This window comes from Narcine bancroftii, chromosome 5 (assembly GCF_036971445.1).
Source record: "Narcine bancroftii isolate sNarBan1 chromosome 5, sNarBan1.hap1, whole genome shotgun sequence".
In the NCBI taxonomy this organism is placed as follows: domain Eukaryota; kingdom Metazoa; phylum Chordata; class Chondrichthyes; order Torpediniformes; family Narcinidae; genus Narcine; species Narcine bancroftii.
The window spans coordinates 180,134,947-180,154,779 of NC_091473.1; the positions used below are offsets into that span (position 1 = coordinate 180,134,947).

Consider the following 19,833-nt stretch of genomic DNA (forward strand, 5'->3'; position numbering starts at 1 on the left):
TTTTTAATTTGTGATATTTTTATTGGACGGCCTATATACATTGATTTGAGTTTTTATATAAAGATATTATTGGTATTTAGTAATAATAGTAGATATATCAAAGTTGAGGTTTGCTACTTTTAATGTTTGAGGATTAAATAGTACGATTAAACATAAGTGAGTCTTGGTGTATATTAAGAAAATGAAAATTGATATTGCCTTTTTACAAGAAACACATTTGAATGTGAAGGAAAGCATGAAATTAAAAAGGGACTGGGTTGGGCATGTATATTCTTCTTCATTTAATTCTAGAGCTAAAGGTGTAGCTATTTTGATACATAAAAATATATATTTTGAATTACAATCAATGGAGGAAAAGGCAGAATGTATTCTTAAATTGAATTGTAAGATTTTTAGTCAATTTTGGACTTTACTTAATATTTATGCTCCAAATGCAGATGATGAAGTATTTATTTCAGATACATTTTTATGTTTGGGTCAAGTTAATGATAATATTTTAGTTGGTGGTGATTTTAATTGTGTTTTGGAACCTTTATTAGATAAATCTCCGAAGAAAGTTAAAAAATCCAAGATGGCAATCCAGGTCCAAGTGTTGATGAAAGATTTTAATTTAGTAGCTATTTTGAGACATCTTAATCCAACAGAGAAAGATTTTTCCTTTTATTCACCTAGACATGAATCGTTTTCAAGGATCGACTTATTTTTAGTATTGGCACATTTACAAGGGAAAATACAACAAGCGGAATGTAAAAGTAGGGTGATTTCAGATCATTCTCTGTTATATTTTACATATGAAACTTCTGAGAAAATTCAAATAGCTTATCATTGGAGATTTAATACAATGTTGTTAAAAATTGAATTTATTGAAAAAACAAATTAATTTTTTTTAAAGAAAATTCTAATTCTGTTCAAAGTAAGTTTGTATTATGGGATGCTATGAAAGCCTATTTGAGAGGACAAATAATTAATTATACTTCTAAAATAAAAAAATAATCGATTAAATCAGAGTCTTGAATTAGAGAAACAGATTGATGAGTTAGAAAAGGAATTTCGGAAAGATGCTACAGAAGATCAGAAAATAGAATTTTCTAGGCTGAAATTGAAATATAATACTTTGCAATCTTATCAATTTGAATGTGTGATTAATAGGACTAAACAGCGGTATTACAAATGGAGAGAGAAAGCACATAAGGTATTGGCATGGCAATTAAAGAAAGAACAAATATCAAGGACTATTAATGCTGTTAGAATTCTCTTATTACTTATAAACCTTGTGAGATTAATGATGAATTTTATTCATTTTATATAAAGTTATATACATCTGAAGGAAAACAGGAAACTGGATCGATTGATTTTTTTTAATCACAGTTGAATTTACCGATATTAGAGGATGGAGATATACAGGTATTAGATGAACCATTTACTGATTCAGAAATTAAAATGGCTATGCTGGAAATTCCGAACAGTAAATCGCCTGGTGATGATGGATTTTTGGTTGAATTTTATAAAATTGTTTATGATGATTTATCTACAGTGTTTAGGGATGTATTACATCAAGTTGGAGAACATTATGATTACCGTGCAATTACAGCAATTCCTAAAAAAGATAGAGATCCTTTGAAAGTATCTTCATATAGACCAATTTTGTTATTAAATGTAGATTATAAAATAATAGCTAAAATATAAGTGAATAGATCGGCTAAATTTTTACCAAAGTTGATTCATATTGATCAAACAGGTTTTATAAAGAATAGATATGCTTCAGATAACATTTTGCACATGATTAGTTTGATTAATAGATTTTGACAATCTTTAGATCATCCGATGGTGATATCCTTAGATGCAGAAAAAGCATTTGATAGAATTGAATGGAATTTTTTGTTTAAAGTTTTGGAGAAGTTTAAGTTTTGTCCTTCTTTAATTGGTTGGATTAGGGCTCTATATAGTAAACCTGTAGCTAGAGTATTGACGAATGGTTTGATTTCGGAATCTTTTAAGTTAACTTGATCAGCTCGTCAAGGTTGTTCTTTATCACCAGCTTTGTTTGCGTTAGGATTGAACCTTTAGCACAGTTGATAAGACAAAATACACAGATACAAGGTATGAAAGTTTTAGATGAGGAGTATAAAATTAATTTATTTGCTGATGCTGTATTGGTGTATTTAATAAACCCAGCTCAGTTACTTTTGCATTTGAATGAATGTTTAATAGAATATGGATGTCTTTCTGGATATAAAGTTAATTGGGAAAAAAGTGAAATATTACCGATAAGTGAAGATTATTCAGTTTATAAGAATATTATTAAGTTGAAGTGGACTGATCGAATTAAATATCTGGGTATAATTTTGAATGTTAATTATCAATCTTTATATAAATTAAATTATGCTACGTTAATGAAAAAAATTAAAACTGATTTGATTAAATGGAAAGATTTACCTATTAATTTAATGGGAAGGATCAATACAATTAAGATGAATATCTTTCTGCGTATACAATATTTGTTTCAATCTATTCCGTATTTACTTGATAAAAAATTTTTTGGAGATTTTAATAAAATGGTTAGGGAGTTTTTATGGAGGGGTAAATTTTCTAAAGTAGCTTTGAATAAATTAACTTGGAAATATGAGTTAGGGGGACTATGTTTACCACATTTTCAAAATTATTATGAGGCAATCCAACTTAAATTTATTAGTTCATTGATGGATTTGGTACAGACTCCTAGTTGTGCTAAAATTTTCTGAATTTGAAATACATCAATTTTTGTTTAGGTGGAATATAAATTTGTTACAACAATATAATGTGCCTATACTAAAACATTTAATGAAGTTATGGATAAAGAAAAATAAAATGATAGGTTCTCAGGGTAAATTATTGGCTTTGACTCCGTTGTATAATAATCAACATTTCTTTTTCAATACATAATCAAAGTTTATTGCATTGGAGATTTAAAGGTGTGAAAAATTTGGGAGATTGTTTTAAAGAGGGTAAGTTTTTATTTTTTAATCAGATGAGGGAAGATTTTGGTATTGATAAGAATTCTTTATTTCTTTATTATCAAATTCGATCTTTGGTAAAATGTATGTTTTGTAGAGATATGATTTTACCTAAAATGACTAAATTTGAGACTTCTCTTATGAAGGTACCAGAGAAGGGTTATATTTCATTTTTGTATCAAATATTACAGGATGGTACAGATAAAAAGGGTTGGGATAGATCTAAAAGTAAATGAGAAGCGGATATTGGTTTTACTTTTTCTGAAGAGGATTGGTTAGATATCTGTTATGATAGTGTAACTAGATTGATAAATGCACATTATGCAATGATTAATTACAATTTTTTTACATCAATTATATTTGACACCTGAAAAAATTTTTAAAAATGGTTTTAATGAATCAGATTTGTGTTTTAGATGTGGTGATACAGTTGGAACTTTTTTTCATGCTGTTTAGTCATGTATACATATACAATCTTTTTGGAAGAAAATTCAATCATTTTTGAAATATCTGTATAAGATTAAAATAGTTTTAGATCCAACAGTATTTTTATTGGGTAGTTTGCAACCTCTGAAAGGTTTGGGATTAGATAAGTTCCAGCTTGCTTTTGTATACTTAGCTTTATCCGTAGCAAAAAAATGTATTGCTGGGACATGGAAAGATACAAATATGATTGATATTAATAGATGGCATAATGAGATGAAATATTGTTTAATAATGGAAAAAATTATGTATGTTTCACATGATAATTATAATTTTTTTATTAATAAGTGGTTGTTATATGGAATATTTACATTTAAATTTATATTGATTAGATTTTAATATGTATATTTAACTTTTTTTTTAATATTATTTCTTTTTTCTTTTTTTATGGCTCTCCTTAGGAGAGTTGGCTGAAGGAGAGGATGGTTCTTTTCTTTCTTTTTTCTTTTTTCTATATATATTTTAAAAATGTTCATGTTGATGTTTAATTGCTGTATATGTCATATATTATTTGTTTTTTGAACGAATAAATAAAGTTTTTTTAAAAAGTGTGGTGGAAATAAATGTCCAGAACAAAGGGGTGGGAACAATGGTGTGGAACAGAGGTGCAGAAAAAATGGGTTGAATCAAGGGTGCAGAACAGAGGGGTGGGTACTTAACAGAAGGGTGGGAACAAAGATGCAGAAACAGAGGAGGGTAAATAAAGGTCCAGAAACAGAGGAGGGTGAACAAAGGTGCAGAACAGAGGGTGGGAACAAAGGTGCAGAAACAGAGGAGGGTGAACAAAGGTGCAGAACAGAGGGGTGGGAAAAAAGGTGCAAAAGTGAGAAAAGAAAGATGCAGAATAGAGGGGGGGAACAAGGTGCTGAACAGAGGGGTGGAAGAAAGTGTGTAGAGCAGAGGGCTGGCAATAAATATGTAAAACACATGCGTGGATACAATGGTGCATACAAGAAGGATGGGAACAAAGATGCAAACAGAGGGGTGGGAACAAATGTGCAGAACAGAGGGGTGGTAACAAAGTTGCAGAACAGAGGGGTGGGAACAAAGGTACAGAACAGAGGGGTGGGAACAAAGGTGCAAACAGATGGGTGGGAACTAAGATGTAGAACAGAGAGGTGGAAATGAAGGTGCAGAACAGAGGGGTGGGAACAAAGGTACAGAACAGAGGGGTGGGAACAAAGGTGCAAACAGATGGGTGGGAACTAAGATGTAGAACAGAGAGGTGGAAATGAAGGTGCAGAACAGAGGGGTGGGAACAAAGGTACAGAACAGAGGGGTGGGAACAAAGGTGCAAACAGATGGGTGGGAACTAAGATATAGAACAGAGAGGTGGAAATGAAGGTGCAGAACAGAGGGTGGGAACTAAGGGCAGGAACTAAGGGGTGGGAAATAAGGTGCAGAACAGAAGGGTGGAAACAAAGGTGCATAGCAGTGGGGGGGAGGTGAAGGATCAGAGGGGTGGGAAGAAAGGGGCATGAAATGAGGAGTAGAAACAATGGTGCAGAACAGCATGGTGGGATCGAATGTCCAGAATAGAGGGGTGGAAACAATGGTGTGGAACAGAGGTTTGAAAAAATAGGTGCAGAAAAAAATGGGTTGAATCAAAGGTACAGAACAGAGGGTGGGAACAAAGGTGTAGAAACAGAGGAGGCTAAATAAAAGTGCAGTAACAGAGGAGGGTGAACAAAGGTGCAGAACAGAGGGGTGATGCAAATATGACATTATGTAATTAGTTGTGACATGAATTTTAATTGACGTGAACTTGTCATGATGTAAAATTGACCTGATGTGAACTTGATGTGATGTGAATTTGACTCCATGTGTATTCGATGTTATGTAAATTTGATGTGACGCATAATTGATGTGATATGAAACTAACGTGATGCGAATTTAACATGTTTCAAATTTAATGTGATGCAAATTTAACATGATGCGAATTTGACTTGATGAGAATTTGACACGATATGAATTTGACATGATGCAAGTTTGACATGATATGAATTTAAGGTGATGAAAATTCAAGTGATGAATGTTTGACAGAATGTAAATTTGATGTGATACAAATTTGACACAATCAAATCTGACTTCAAATTTGTTTTACCTTGCAAAATTTCAGGTGATGAGAATTTGAAATTATGCTATTTACAGAGAAAGGGAGGACCAGAGGGATTGACAGAGAAAGAGACGAATTATCTGTAAAATTTGGGTGGGAATCCATCCTTCCTCGCTGATTTATTAGGCTTTTTCACATTCTTCTCTTGTAAAGGGAGTGACCAGTTCTATCTTTTCTCTCTCTTCTAGGTTCGGAACATTTGAAAGAAATTCTTCCATTTTATTCTCATCTCCGTAATTATTACTTGTATAATTTTGTGTAATCTTGCCTAAAAATATCATTAATTTCCTTTTGTTTATCTGTTAGAATATGTTTCTGTTTTCATAGTGTTTATTATTCTTGACAACTCCTCTGTTTTAACTTGCCAAGATAAGATTTTATGTGCCCGTTTGCCTCGCTCAAAATATTTTTGTTTAGTTTTTAACCATATAACCATTTATAGAGCGGAAACAGGCCATGTCGGCCTTTCAAGTCCACACCAGTTCACTTGAACAACTCCACTAGCTCAATCCTCTCGCTCTCCACCAATATCCCTCCAACCCCCTCACCTCCATGTACACATCCAACCTTTTCTTAAATGACAGAAGGGACCCTGCCGCAATTATCTCATTCAGAAGAACATTCCATTCTGCCACCACTCTCTGAGTGAAGAAGCATCCTCTAATATTTCTCCTAAAGTTTTGCCCTCTTACCTTTAACTCATGCCCTCTTGTTCCAACCATCCCTGCCCTCAGGGGAGTCTGTTTATGTCAAGACTATCTATTCCTTTCATAATTTTAATATGCATGCATGTATTTTCCACGTCATTACAACCTCCTCTAGTATAGCTTTTTCTTTCTATATGTTAGTAATATATGGTATCTTAGCTTTTTAGTCTCCAGTAGTCCGCATTCTTCTTCATGTTCTGTTCTTTGATACTTGTTTTTCTAATTCTGTAATATCTTTCTCCAAACTGTTCATCTTCTGCCATATGTTTCCTCTTAAGGTGTTTTTGTATAAGGTATCATTTTTCCCCTCAAATGTGCTTTGAGGATGTCCCATATCAAAAGGCTATTGTTGGTAGATGTCTAATTTGTTTCACCAAGCACCGGCCCATAATTACCTGGTTTATTTTAAGTGTCTTTTTTAACCAATAGGAAAATATGAGGTACCCTCCAATCCTCTGACACCTCACCTGCAGCTAAGGACCTTTTGATTTTATAGTCCCCCTCAATGTCAGAGGGAATATCATATCTGGCCCAGGGGATTATCTACCTTTGTTTGCTGTAAGGCAGCAAGCACCTCCTCCTCCTTAATCTCCCTCTGTTCTATGACTCTATTTTTTATTTTCCTTCCTTGCTCAAGCACTCTGCCAGTTACCTGAGTAAATACTGATGGAAAATAAACTATTTAAGATCTCCCCCGTTACATGAGAGTCCACACATAATTAATCCTCCCGGGGACCAATTTTGTCCATTACTAACCTTTAACTAATAGCATATTTGTAGAGACCCTTTGTGTTTACCTTCACATTATCTGCCAAAGCAACCTCATGTCTCTTTTTTGCCTTCCTGATTTCCTTCTTGAGTATTTTCTTGCATTTTCTGGACTCTACAAGTACCTCATTAGCTCCTTGTTACCTATACTTGCTATGGACCTTCTTAACCAGATTGCCAATATCCCTTGAAAACTGTGCCTGCTAATATTGCCTTTAATCCTAACAGAAACATGCAAACCCTGCACTCTCAAAAATTATCCTCTGAAGGCCATCCATTCACTTACACATCCTTGCCAGGAAACAACATAACCCAATTCACTCTTCCTGGATCTTTTCTCTTTTCCACAAAATTCGCCTTCCTCCAACTTACAATCCCCACATGTGGACCAGACTTTACGTTTTCCATTATTAACTTGAATCTAACGACATTATTGATCACTGCACTTTTATTGTATTATTGCTCAACCTGCTGTGCGAGTTGACTTGCCTGAATAGCACTCAAAACAAAGGGTTTTTTTTACTGTATCTCTGTAGATGTGAAAACAAAAATTCAATTAAAATTGTTCTTTTTGCCATTACAACTGTGTGGCTGTAATCTTTTCTATTTAGGATTCTCTCAGAGCACATTGTGATGGTTTAATTTGATCTTTGTTTCTTGGTCATTTTGTAATATCTCTGCAGCCACAGCAAGAAATGAATTAATTATCTACATTGTACTTATGCATTGGACATAAATGTTCATCATGATTCAGTGGATCAGCATCAAAGCCAAGGGGATGCCCTCTGAGGACACGGGTCTAGTAAACTGTGAGTGCACTGTGAGGTCCCAGGTCTCTGCAACTGCCAACGATCATTCTGCCATTCATTTCTCCTTTAATCTGGATAAGGATAGGTTTGGTCCTTGGGCTTAGATTCTAAACTAGAGAAAGGCTAATTCTGAGGAAACGAGAAAGGTCTAGAAAGTGTGGATTGCCACAAGCTGTTTTCTGGCAAGGATTTGTTTGGTAAGTGGAAGGATTAAAGGTAAAGTTGACAGGTGTAGGAACCTTCGTTATCTAAGGATATTGGGGATATAGTTAAGGAAAAGAGGCAGGTGAAAAGCAGGTGTACACAACAAAAAGCAAATGAGATACTTGTGGAATGAAAAAAGTGCAAGAAAAATAACAAGAAGGAAATCAGGAGGGAAAAAGCGGACAGGAGATTGCTTTGGCAGACAATGTGAAGGAAAAACCTGAGGATTTCTACAGGCAAGTGTCAAAACTCATCCCTTGAAGATGAGAGTGGTCAGCGATCATCAGTATCATTGTGCTTCATTCTGCATTGGCGTCGATACCAAACATGTCTATCGACACTACCCCCACCTGTCTGCATTAATGCTGTCTCCCTCCATGCCTTGCTCATTCAGGAACTGTTTTAAATGTTCCTATAATTCTTACCTCCACCATCTCCTCTGGAGGTCATTGCAGGCACAAACTACTCTGTGTGTGAGAAATGTATCCCTCAGATCCCCTTTAAACCTCCTCCCTCTCACCTTAATCATTGTCCCCTCATTGCAGATACCCTCATCATGGGAAATACTCAGCTTCGAGACCCTCACATGTTAACATCCCTCCATTACTTCACCTCTCAGTCCCTTTACTCCTGGCATGACAGACAATCCCACCTCTCCTCACAGGTCTAGATCCACAGGCCAGACAACATCCCTGAGAATATTTTCTGCAACCCCTCGGGTTGAATTCCATCTTTCCTGAAGCATGATGCCCAGAAGGCTGAAGGGAGATTTGGTCAAGGTAGACCTAATGATAAGGGGCAGAGATCATGCTTTTTGCACTGAGGTTGGATGAGACCATAAATGGAGCACATGGGTGAAAGCTGAAAGATGAAGTATTTAAATGGAACACAGGGGGTTCTTCATGGAGAGAGTGTGGAACAAGGTTGAAGGTGTTATGAATAACGGTCTGGAAGAAAAATTGGATAGGTAAATGGATGGGGGTACTGGGTATGGAGGGCTATGATGCTGGTCAGCGGGATGAGGCAGAAGAATCGTTCAGCATGGAATTGATGGCTTCTGTCATTCTCGAACTGCACACAATGCTGCAGGTGTGGTCTCACCAACGTCCAACACAGAAGAACACGATGTCCAATGAAGAGACAAGTGCAACCCCCACCTCTGACGACGCTTGCAGGGAACTGTGTGTCATGCTGAAATCTGTGGTCACCAACGGTCCCAAGATCCCCACCAGTTCCTGTATATCTCCTAGCCTGCATCACTTCACACTGGTCTGAGTTACATTCAGTTTGCCATTCCTTTGTGCACTTTCCCAGTGGATTCATACCATTAATACCTTGGACAACCTCCTTCAGTGTCTACTATATCACCAATGTTGTTGTCTTCTGCAGACTGGTTTATTATTTTACATACACGCTGTTTATGAAGAGTTGATATCCCTATATTTGTAATAGGATACTTATAGTGGGGTTCATTGGGTTAAGACGTATTAAATTTAGAGTTAAAATTTAACCCTTTTGAATTGTGAATTCTGATGATGCTGGTGCGAGGTGTAACAAAGTGGGGGACTCGTTGGGGATCCAGCAGATTGAGATGTAACCGTTAATATTTATGCCCATGTTTAATTGATTACAGTACATTACTGAAATTGTTTTTCAGTTGTTTTGTTTTAAAAAGTAACTGTTTGGCTGCAGAAATTAAGAATTTTGTTGCCTATGTACATTGTCTAATGTATACAACACTAAAATCATTCCTCACACAGAATAGGGCAGTGAGGGAACCAAAGAAGGATTCAAGGAGATCTGGACAGGGTGGTGTCTGGAATGGAAGGTTTTCTTGTGAGGAGAGGTAGATCATCTATTTTTTTTCCTTGCAGGATGTTTTGCTGGTGCTGCCCAAGGGGTTAAACTCGATTTACAGGGGGATGGGAACCAGAGGGTCAGAGCAGAGAGTGGAGTGTAGGGGGAAAAGATGATGTTAAGACAGCATATTAAGTCAGATATCAAAGGGTTGCATGTGGTGGCAATGTTCTCAGGTGCATCTATTTCCATGCAAGGAGTGTGGTAGGAAAGGCAGACAAATTCAGAGCATGGATTGTCACATGGAATTATGACATTGTGGCCATTCGGGAAACTTTGTTTCAGGAGGGGCAGGACTGAGGGCCCGGAGTCCCCATGGCAGAGGGGTTCCACCTGGTTCTTCCCACTCCTGGCCCCCCTTCAGGAATCCCAGACTGATCCAGGAACCTCATGACAGAGGGGTTTAACCAGGTTCCTCCCACTTCAAGAATCCAGACTGATCCCGGAGCCCCCATGGCAGAGGGGTTTAACCAGGTTCCTCCCACTCTCGATCCCCCTTCAAGAATCCAGACTGATCCCAGAGCCCCCATGGCAGAGAGGTTCCACCCGGAAATCACTGCTACCTCACTGATGGTCATTAACAACTGTTTTTATTCAATTCAGCATGCCTCTTTAAGGGCACCATGAGCTCAGTCACCTGGTGCATTGGAAGGGATGCTGGAATCAGAGAGAAACCTCTGATGATGCCATTTCCCCATGGTTATCCCACCACATGGCAATAGAAGCAGGGCCAGTTCGCCATGAGGATTTGCGCCGCCACACAACCCCTCCTCCCCAGAACTGGCTATGTGTCCTGTTGCTTTGGTGGCCAGCCCTGGTGCATGGACGCAGCCATCTGCACCAGCTGTGATAAGTCTAAATGATCAGCTTTTAAGTCGTCCACAGTAAACAGTTCTTCCCTGCCCCCACATCTAAATTAAAATTCCCACCCGACCGCTGGAGAACCTTGTACAGCCCTTCATATGGCGCTGCAGTGGGGGCCTCTGTGGTCTTCTCCGGATGAACACAAATTGCGCCACATCCAGATCTTTCGATTGATGGGATGGTCGGGTGCTGTGGTGCGATGAGGTGACAGGGTAAGGTTGCCCAGTTGCTTACAGAGGTCCGTGAACCGCTCACCTTCATTGTGCGTCGTATCGTCCTCTGGGCCAAAGAATTCACCTGGTAGGGAAAGTGGTGCGCCGTAAACCATTTCTGCTGACGAGGCTTGCAGGTCCTCCTTGGGCGCCATCCTAATCCCAAGGAGAACCCAGAGCAACTAGTCCACCCAGTTGGGGCCAGAAAGTCTTGCCATCAGAGCAGACTTTAGGTGTTGACGGAACCTCTCTACCAACCCGTTAAGACTGTGGGTGGTAGGGTGTGGTGTGGTGCAGTGTTACCCCTAAAAGCGTTGCCTGCTGCGACCATAGTGCGGATGTAAATTGGGCACTTCTATCGTTCGTGATGTGTGCCGGTACACCAAAACGAGCAATCCACTGGCTGACCATAACTCTAGCACAGGTCTTCGCTGACCAGGATGGCTTCTGGCCATCTGTTTGCTCTGTCCATTATAGTAAACAGGTACCGCGACTCCCTGGACACCGGCAAGGGGCCCACAACATCCATGTGGATATGGTGGAACCTCTGTGTTGCTGAGTCAAAATGTTGAACAGGGGCCTGCGTATGCCTGTGGACATTAGATGTCTGGCACCCGATGTAGTTGTGGGTTAGTGCTGCCACCTCCTTCTTGAGGCCGTGCCAAATAGCTGCGCCACCATATGCATGGTAGTCTTTACTGAGGGGTGGGCGAGGTCATGGATAGAGCTGACGACCCTAGCCCAAAACTCCTATGGGACTACCAGGTGGAGGTGTCGCAGAGCAGTGGCTGGGCGGAGTCAGGAAGCTGGATATCCTTGAGCTGAAGACCTGAGATGGCAGTCCGGAGAGTTTGAGTTTCGGCGTCGTGGTTGCTGGGCCTGCGCTAGTTCCGCTTAGTCGAGGCCAGGAGCTAGTGTGCTGATGGCCAGGCGGGAGAACACATCCGCAACTACATTGTCCTTGCCTGCCCAGTGCTGGATGTCTTTAGTGAATTCGGACACGTAGGACAGGTGGCGCTGTTGCCTGGCCGACCACAGGTCCTTGGCCATGGCCAGTGCTTGGGTGGGGGGCTTGTAATCGGTAAAAACAGTGAAGTTCTGCCCTCCAAGAAGTATCAGAAGTGGTGCATGGCCAGGTACAGCGCCAGGAGCTCCCAGTCAAACACACTGTATTTAAGCTCCAGCGGCTGCAACTGCTTACTGAAAAAGGCCAGCGGGTGCCACTGCCCATCCAGCCACTGTTCCAGTACTCCTCCAACCACTGTGGCGAAAGCATCAACCAAGAGCGCCGTGTGTGCTTCTGGGCACGGGTGCACCAACAAAGTCGCCTCTGCAAGGGTCTGTTTTGTTGCAGCAGCGAAGGCCTCATCCGCCTCCTCCAACCAGGCCAGGGTCTTCTCTTTCATCGCAATCAGCGCAAAAAGAGGGCACATGATGCGGGCAGCGTTGGGGATGAATCTATGGTAAAAATTTACCATTCGCACAAATTACTGCAGGCCCTTGAGGGAGGAGGGTTTGGGAAAATGCTGGATGGCTGCCACTTTCTCCAGTGCCAGAGCTGCCCCAGAAGCTGAGATGGTGTGCCCCAGGAACTGCAATGTCTGTTTCCCAAACTGGCATTTGGCCTTGTTGACCGTGAGGCTGAATTTTGCCAGCCAGGCTGTCTTGGGTAAACTTATACCTCTCATTTTGTTCGTTTTAGATTGGTCAGTGTTTGAGCTACCGAAAGAAAATAGACACACACACCGAGAGCATTTCAGATTATACAGATGTTTATTACAAATTCAAAAGCTGATTTCAAACTACAATATGCAAGCCCTTCCCAACTATACTTATCAATGCCTGGACTGGTCCCAACTGCTGAAGCGAGACAACGACTGCACACTTGTAGTAGGTTGTCAGGACGCTGGTAGCAGCTTCTCCACCTCCCCCAACCGGGACGTTGGCTGGACTCTAGTTCTTCTTCTTGCTGAGAGATGTTGCCACCTGTCAGAGAGTCTCAAACTTCAGCAGCGGGACCATGGCTTATATTACCCAAAAACTGCTTACCCAAGAACCTATTCCCAGCACAGGAAGATAAGCGAGCAAGTTAGCATGCTAGGCTTCTATCGAATAACATATTTTTCAGCTTATCACTTTGAATACAATGGTTTATTTTGCATCAAGGCTAGGCCTCTGACAGTCTGTGACCAAAACAAGCAGGAAGATTAAATTTTCTTGGTACACAGATGTCCTTTCGTCAGATAACTGCATCTCTGGCCCCTCGGTGGAATTTAACTTATGTCTGCTGATTCTAAAACACAAGCAGGTTCTCAGCCTTGCAGAAGCAAAGGCTGCAAAAATAAAAAACACGGTTAGAATTTTCCATTACATGGGCGAACAGGGTACGGAGATGGGCCTTGTGCTCTTCACGACTGTGGCTGGCTACCAGGATGTCATCTAGGTAGATAAAGACAAAGTGCAAATTCCTACCCACTGCACCCATGAGGCGCTGGAATTTCTGGGCTGCGTTTTTCAATCCAAACAGCATTCAGAGGAATTAGAACAAGCCAAAAAGGGTGATAATGGTGGTCTTTCCAATGTCAACAGGGTGGACCGGGATCTGGTGGTATCCGCGCACCAGATCGACTTTTGAAAAGAACTGCGCACAGTGGAAGTTGGCTGCAAAGTCCTGGATATGGGGGACTGGATACCTGTCTGGAGTCGTGGCATCATTTAGCCATCTGTAGTCTCCACAGGGCCTCCAAACTCCTGATAACTTCAGGACCATGTGCAGTGGCACCGCCCAAGCACTGTCCGACCGCCGAAAGATGCCCAACTCCTGGAGCCTGAAGAATTCCTCCTTTGCCGCTTTTAGCTTCTCTGGTGGCAGCTACCTAGCGCTGGCATACAGCAGGGGGCCTTTTGTGTAGATGTGATGGAAAACTTCTTGGTGGGGAGGAGATGATGTCAAAGCGAGGCTCCAGGATGGCAGGGAACTCACTGAGGATCTCGGCGAACTCTTCTGTGGCGTTGGCTAGCGTGACAATTTTGGGTCTGTCGTTGTCCGCCGTGCCCAGGCACACCGAGCGAAATGTGCAGGCGTTGAGCAGCCTCCTGACCCTCACATCCACCAGCAGACCGTGAGCCCTTAGGAAGTCAGCCCCTAACAGCATCGTGCTCACCGAGGCCAGGACGAATCTCCAAGTGGACTTTTCATCCTTAATCTGTATCTGAGCCCTACAGGTGCCATAGGTCTTGATTGCAGAACCATTGGCAGCCCGCAGGGTTGGACTGCGGGGTCCAGGTGTGAGTTTCCAGCACTGTAGGGGGGAGGGTGCTCAGCACATCCTGTGTCCACCAGGAACCAGCAGCCCATGGACTTGTCAGTGATGTAAAGGAGGCTGTTCATGTGGCCAACCGTGGCAGCCATCAATGGCGGTTGGCCTGGCCATTCCCCTGGAAGTCGCACGGCTGGCTGGAAGTCGCAGGGGTGACGGCACTTACGGGCTTTCACTCTTCAGCACTGGTGATAAAAGCACCATGTTGACTGGGTTTCCTCCGGCTTGTGCTTGGGGGTATCCAGTGAACAGCGGGGTCCTGGCTTGAACACTTGGCTGAGGGCTGCCTCGTTCTCCTGTTTTGCATGCCAGAGGGCATCTGCCCAGGCTGCGGCCTTGCAGGAGTCGGAAAAGTCTTCTTTGGACAGATGGATCCTAATATATTTTGGCATCTGTTCAAGAAACATCTGGTGGAAGAGGAAACACGGTTCATGATCCTCTGCCAGGGCCAGCCAGCATTTCATCCATGAAGGTTGACGGGCTGCGATCCCCCCAACCCATCCAGGTGTAAGAGCATGGAAGCACACTGCTGGGGAGAAAGGCCAAACTTCCGCAGGAGTAGATTTTTAAGGGCGGTATACTTGCCCACTGCTGGTGGCTGGTGAATGATGTCGTCCACCCTCACCGCCGTGTCCTTGTCCAGCGCACCCATGACATGGTAAACTTTTGTGGCGTTGGCTAAGATGTTGTGGAGGTGGTATTGTGCCTCTGCCTGCTCGAACCACGACCGTGGGCGATAGGGCCAAAAGGGGGGAGGTTTGAGGGCCTCATCGTTCACCTCGGCTGGGTCCAGATAGACGTCTGGACCTGTAGGGGTCACCAGTGTGGCGATTGCAGGAACTGAAGGAAATCACTGCTACAACACCGAAGGTTGTTAACGACAGGTTTTATTCCAATTCAGCTCGCCCCTTTAAGGGCAGCACGAGCTCAGTCACCTGGTGCATTGTGACATCATAATCGCTGCCCAGGGTGAGCGCGGGAAGGGATGCTGGAGTCTGAGAGAAACCTCAAGGGCCACCATTTCCCCATGGCTGCCCCGCCACGTGGCGATACAAGCGGGGCCGGTTCGCCATGAGGATGTGTTCATATTTGATTTTAAGTAAATGATATGTAAAGACTTGGCACCTCGAATTATTAATTGTTAATGTTAAAAATAATTTTTTTAAGGCTCCGAGAGGTGAGGGGTGATAGCTGAGAATAGTGTAAGTTGGTAAAGGGAGGGGGGGGATATATTTTTTTTCATTTGTTTTCTTTGTACTTGTAATTTTGTATTCTGTCTTGTAATATTTTATAAAATTCTTAATTTTTTTTTAAACCCCGAATCCCATACCGATCCCGGAGTCGTTCATCCCACTCCCGGCCTCCCTTCAGGAATCCCGCCGGACCGATCCCAGACCCCCAATGGCAGAGGAGTTTCCAACTGGTTCCTCCCAATCCCAGCCCCCCCGACATGAATCCCGGACCGATCCCAGAGCCCCCATGGCAGAGGGTTCCTGAAGGGGGTCGGGGAGAGAAAAGAGCGACGTTGTCTCCCCACCCCCAAGGCAGCGCCTCCCCCTCAGGGCGGCCTCGCTCCACGAAGGCCCCTGGGTCCGAACACACTGGGACCACCCTGCATCTCACCTCCGACCCGGCTGCCGGCCCATCAGGGTTGGGGGAGATGGGGGGGGTGACGTATGTGAGGCCTGTTGCAGTGGATATGACGCTACACAGAGGATCTGACGTCATCACGCAGCGACCTTGGAAGTTCACAGCAAATATCGCCATCCAATCAGTGGTCAGCCGGGTCAGCATCGTCATGTGACATCCGGTCACGGTTTAGTCGTGCTGACGTCACAGTATCCGAACACTGACGCTGAATGCCGTTGTCCAAGCAACCAACTGGCACCGGCACGTGGTGGAGCGGAGCCTCTGGGGATGGGTGGGGGCTTCGGTGAGGTCCGTGGGGACGAGCAACATCAGGGCCACCTTCCAACGTGTGTGGAAGCGGCGGGGAAGGGGGGTTGGTGGGGGACGAGGCCTCCAGTCAGATGGGGTACATGAGGGAGGAGGGGCCCGACCGCAGCGATTGTGTCCGGCTACAGTTTGCACGGGGGGGGGGGTGGATACAGGACCGGATCAATGAGTAGTGGGAACATACTGGTGAGTCAGTTGGTGAGGGGCAGGGAGGGGCACCACAGGGCTGGGTGTGTAGATGGGTGACAGGAGAGCCAGGGAAGTGGTCACATCACAGGCCAATTTAGTGGGTGATGCCAGGAGGGACAAGCAGGTTGTGCAAGTATCCTCTCTGGCTGAGCCCATTTTATTGAACCTGAATACGATTGTCTGATCTCGGAAGCTAAGCAAACACAGGACTGGTCGGTACTTGGAGGGGAGAGCGCCTTGGAACAGCAGGTGCTGTCGGTTTCTGTGAGAGGCGCTGGGTAAAGTGGTGACTACTTTAAAGTTCACAAAAAGTAAAGAATTTAATGTATGTTACATTCCGTGACAGGAATGGAACCTTGACTTTCACCTGATCCTTTACATTGTACAATGGGCATATGTTCCAACATCCATGCTTTCTGCAGCCAGATACTTTGCAATCTCTAAAACCGCTACAAAATTAGAAACAACAATGGCAAGTCTAAATTGAATTAGACATTGAATCGAAAAAGATGAAAAATATTCAGTTATCTTGGTGCAAAAAAGTGACCTTGCAATATGCAGACAATTCTTTAGAGATATTGGAGCAGTCCATGAACGTTCTGTACCTTCTGCTATCCCATATAACTCGCATCATGACAAATTCAGGTTGTGTCAAATTCACATCAAGTCAAATTCACATTGGATCATAATAGCATTTGTCCCATTCATTTTGTTTCACTTTCGCATCACGTCACATTCGCATCATGTCACTTTCATATTGTGCGTAGCCACACCCTACTCAAAGGAAGACACAGACACGTAGTGTAGTCAGGTTAAGCTCTGTGTTTATTGGTGGCTCAGACCTAACTGCATTCTTGCCATTTCCCCCTTTTACCGACATCACATCTCGCATATCAAAACCGGGTTTCTTCTTACATGACAATCCATTCCCTGCTCACTGTCCCTGACTGTTGGCTGTGCAGCAAGGCCAGAACCATTTTGGGGTCACTGGCATTTAAGCTGCCCTTGCTGTCCGACCACATGTTCGCTTGTTGGGGCCAGGGCTGCTGGCCTTTAAATGCCCTTGCTGCTCGGAGCGCTGGCTTGATTGCTGCGGTAGTGTATCACCACATGACCCTCCTCCAGAACTGGCTGTGTTGTCATTGGTGCCTGGAGGCAGAATCTCTGCAGGCTTCTCTGTGGCCTGCCTCTCCGCCATGGTGCTGGTGTCTCGATGGGGGTGCGCCGGGTCCAGGTGTGCTGGCTTTAGCCTGTCTGTAGTGGAAACTTGCCTCTGACCTCCAGCTTGAATGTGGCTCTGTTGTTACCGATGACTTGAACGGACCCTCGTATGGCCTCTGCAGCTGTGGATGATGTGGACCCCTGTGAATGAAAACGTAGTCACAATCTTATAGGTCTTTGGGTATGTTGGTCCTCGTGTGTCTGTGCCTGAAAGATGGAGTCTGGGCCAAGTTGCTGACTCCCTTAGCCTGCAAAGGAAAGCTGTCGAGTCTTCTTGCTGTCTGCCTGGGGTGGTACGAATTCCCCCGAGAACACCAGTGGAGCTCCATTGATGAGTTTGGCAAAGAGATGTTGAAGTCCTCCTTGGGTGCCGTGAGGATACCCAACAGTGCCCATGGTAGTTCGTCTACCCAGTTAGGTCCTTGAAGTCTGATCATGAATCAGCCTTGAGGTGCCTGTGCAAGTGCTCCACCAACCCATTTGACAGTGGGTGGTAGGCTGTTGTGTGGTGTAGCTGGATGCCCCACATGCTGGAGAGGTCAGACCACAGGCTGGAGGTGAACTGGTACCTTCTGTCAGATTTGATGTGGGGCAGTAACCGGAACCATGCCACCAAGGACAAGATGGTGCATGAGGTTGTGGATGTGTCTGCCAGCGGGTCTGCTTCTGGCCACCTGGTGAAGCAGTCGACCATCGTGAATAGGTAGCGGAAACCCTGAGATACTGGTAAGGGCCCTACTACGTCCACGTGGATGTGGTCGAATCTTTGTTCGGCAGGCTCAAAATGCTGAGGTGGGGTCTTGGTGTGCCACTGAACCTTGGTTATTTGGGTCTGCATGGACGCCTTCGCCCACCCGCTGACCTGTTTCTGCAATCCATGCCACGTGGACTTGCTCTCCACCAGCCAGACCTTGGTCCTGATGGACAGGTGAGCCTGTCCATGGATGGAATCAAAAGCCTGCCATCTCCAAGCTGCCGAGATTATAGGTCTGACCTGGCCGATGGCCACGTGGCACAGGAGGGTAGTGTTACCAGTGCTGACTGGGATATCCTGGAGCTGCAGTCCCAATATGGGAGTCCTGTATTGGGGAATTCCTCATCGCTCTGCTGCACCACCGCCAGTGCCACAAAGTCCACTCCCCTTGATAACACGTGGATACTTTGGCCAGTGCGTTTTCCACCACGTTGTCTTTGCTGGGGACACGCCTTACTTTTGTGGTTTACTCCGAGATGTAAGACAGGAGTTGTTGCTGGCAGGCTGACCAGATGTCCAAGATTTTAGCCAAGGTGAAAGTCAAAGGCTTGTGGTCTGTGAATGCCATGAAAGACCTGCCCTCTAAGAAGTACCTAAAGTGGCAGATGGCTGAATACAGTGTCAGCAGCTCTTTGTCAAAAGTGCTGTACTTCAGTTCCAGAGGCTGCAGATGTTTGCTGAAGAAAGCCAGTGGCTGCCAACCTCCTTTGATCTGCTGCTCCAGAACTCCACTGATCGCCTTTCCTGGGGCATCCACCATCAGGGCCATTGGAGCATCTGCCCTGGTGTGTGCCCGAATAGAGGTGCCTGCCAGGGGTGCCTTGGCCTTCACAAAGGGCTCCGCTGACTCCTCATCCCATGTGATGTCCTTTGCCTTTCCTGCCATGTGGGTGAACGAGGAACAAGGGCCACATGATCTGGGCAGCTGAGGGGATGAACCTTTGGTAGTTGATCATCTTCACAAACTCCTGTAGTCTCTTGATTGTGATGGGCCTAGGACATTTCCAGATGCCTCCACTTTGCTGGGTAGCAGTGAGGCTCCTTCCCTGGATATCCTGTAGCCCAGGAAGTCTAGGGCCTCCAACCCAAATTGGCGTTTGCCTGGGTTGATCGTCAGGCCGTACTCGCTCAATCAGGTGTGGAGGTTGCGGAGGTGTGTCGTGTTCTTGTTAGTTCCTGCTTGCTATGAAGATGTCATCCAGGTATCTGAAGGTGCCGTCCAGGTCTCAGTCCAGCGCATCCATTAGCTGTTGGAAGGTCTGTTCCGCATTCTTCAATCCAAAGGGCATTCGAAGGAATTTGAAAAGGCTAAATGGGGTGATGATGGCGGTCTTGGGGATATCATCGGGATGTACTGCGATCCAATGATATCCCTGCATG

At 44.0% G+C, this 19,833-nt stretch overlaps 1 long non-coding RNA gene across 1 annotated transcript; it reads left to right on the top strand.

The window, feature by feature from the left end:
* Positions 1-5,599: 5,599 nt before the first annotated feature.
* Positions 5,600-7,650, top strand: LOC138764256 (uncharacterized). Its single transcript, XR_011358091.1, has 2 exons — positions 5,600-5,685; positions 5,781-7,650. It is a non-coding gene; the product is annotated as an uncharacterized lncRNA (long non-coding RNA).
* Positions 7,651-19,833: the final 12,183 nt, after the last annotated feature.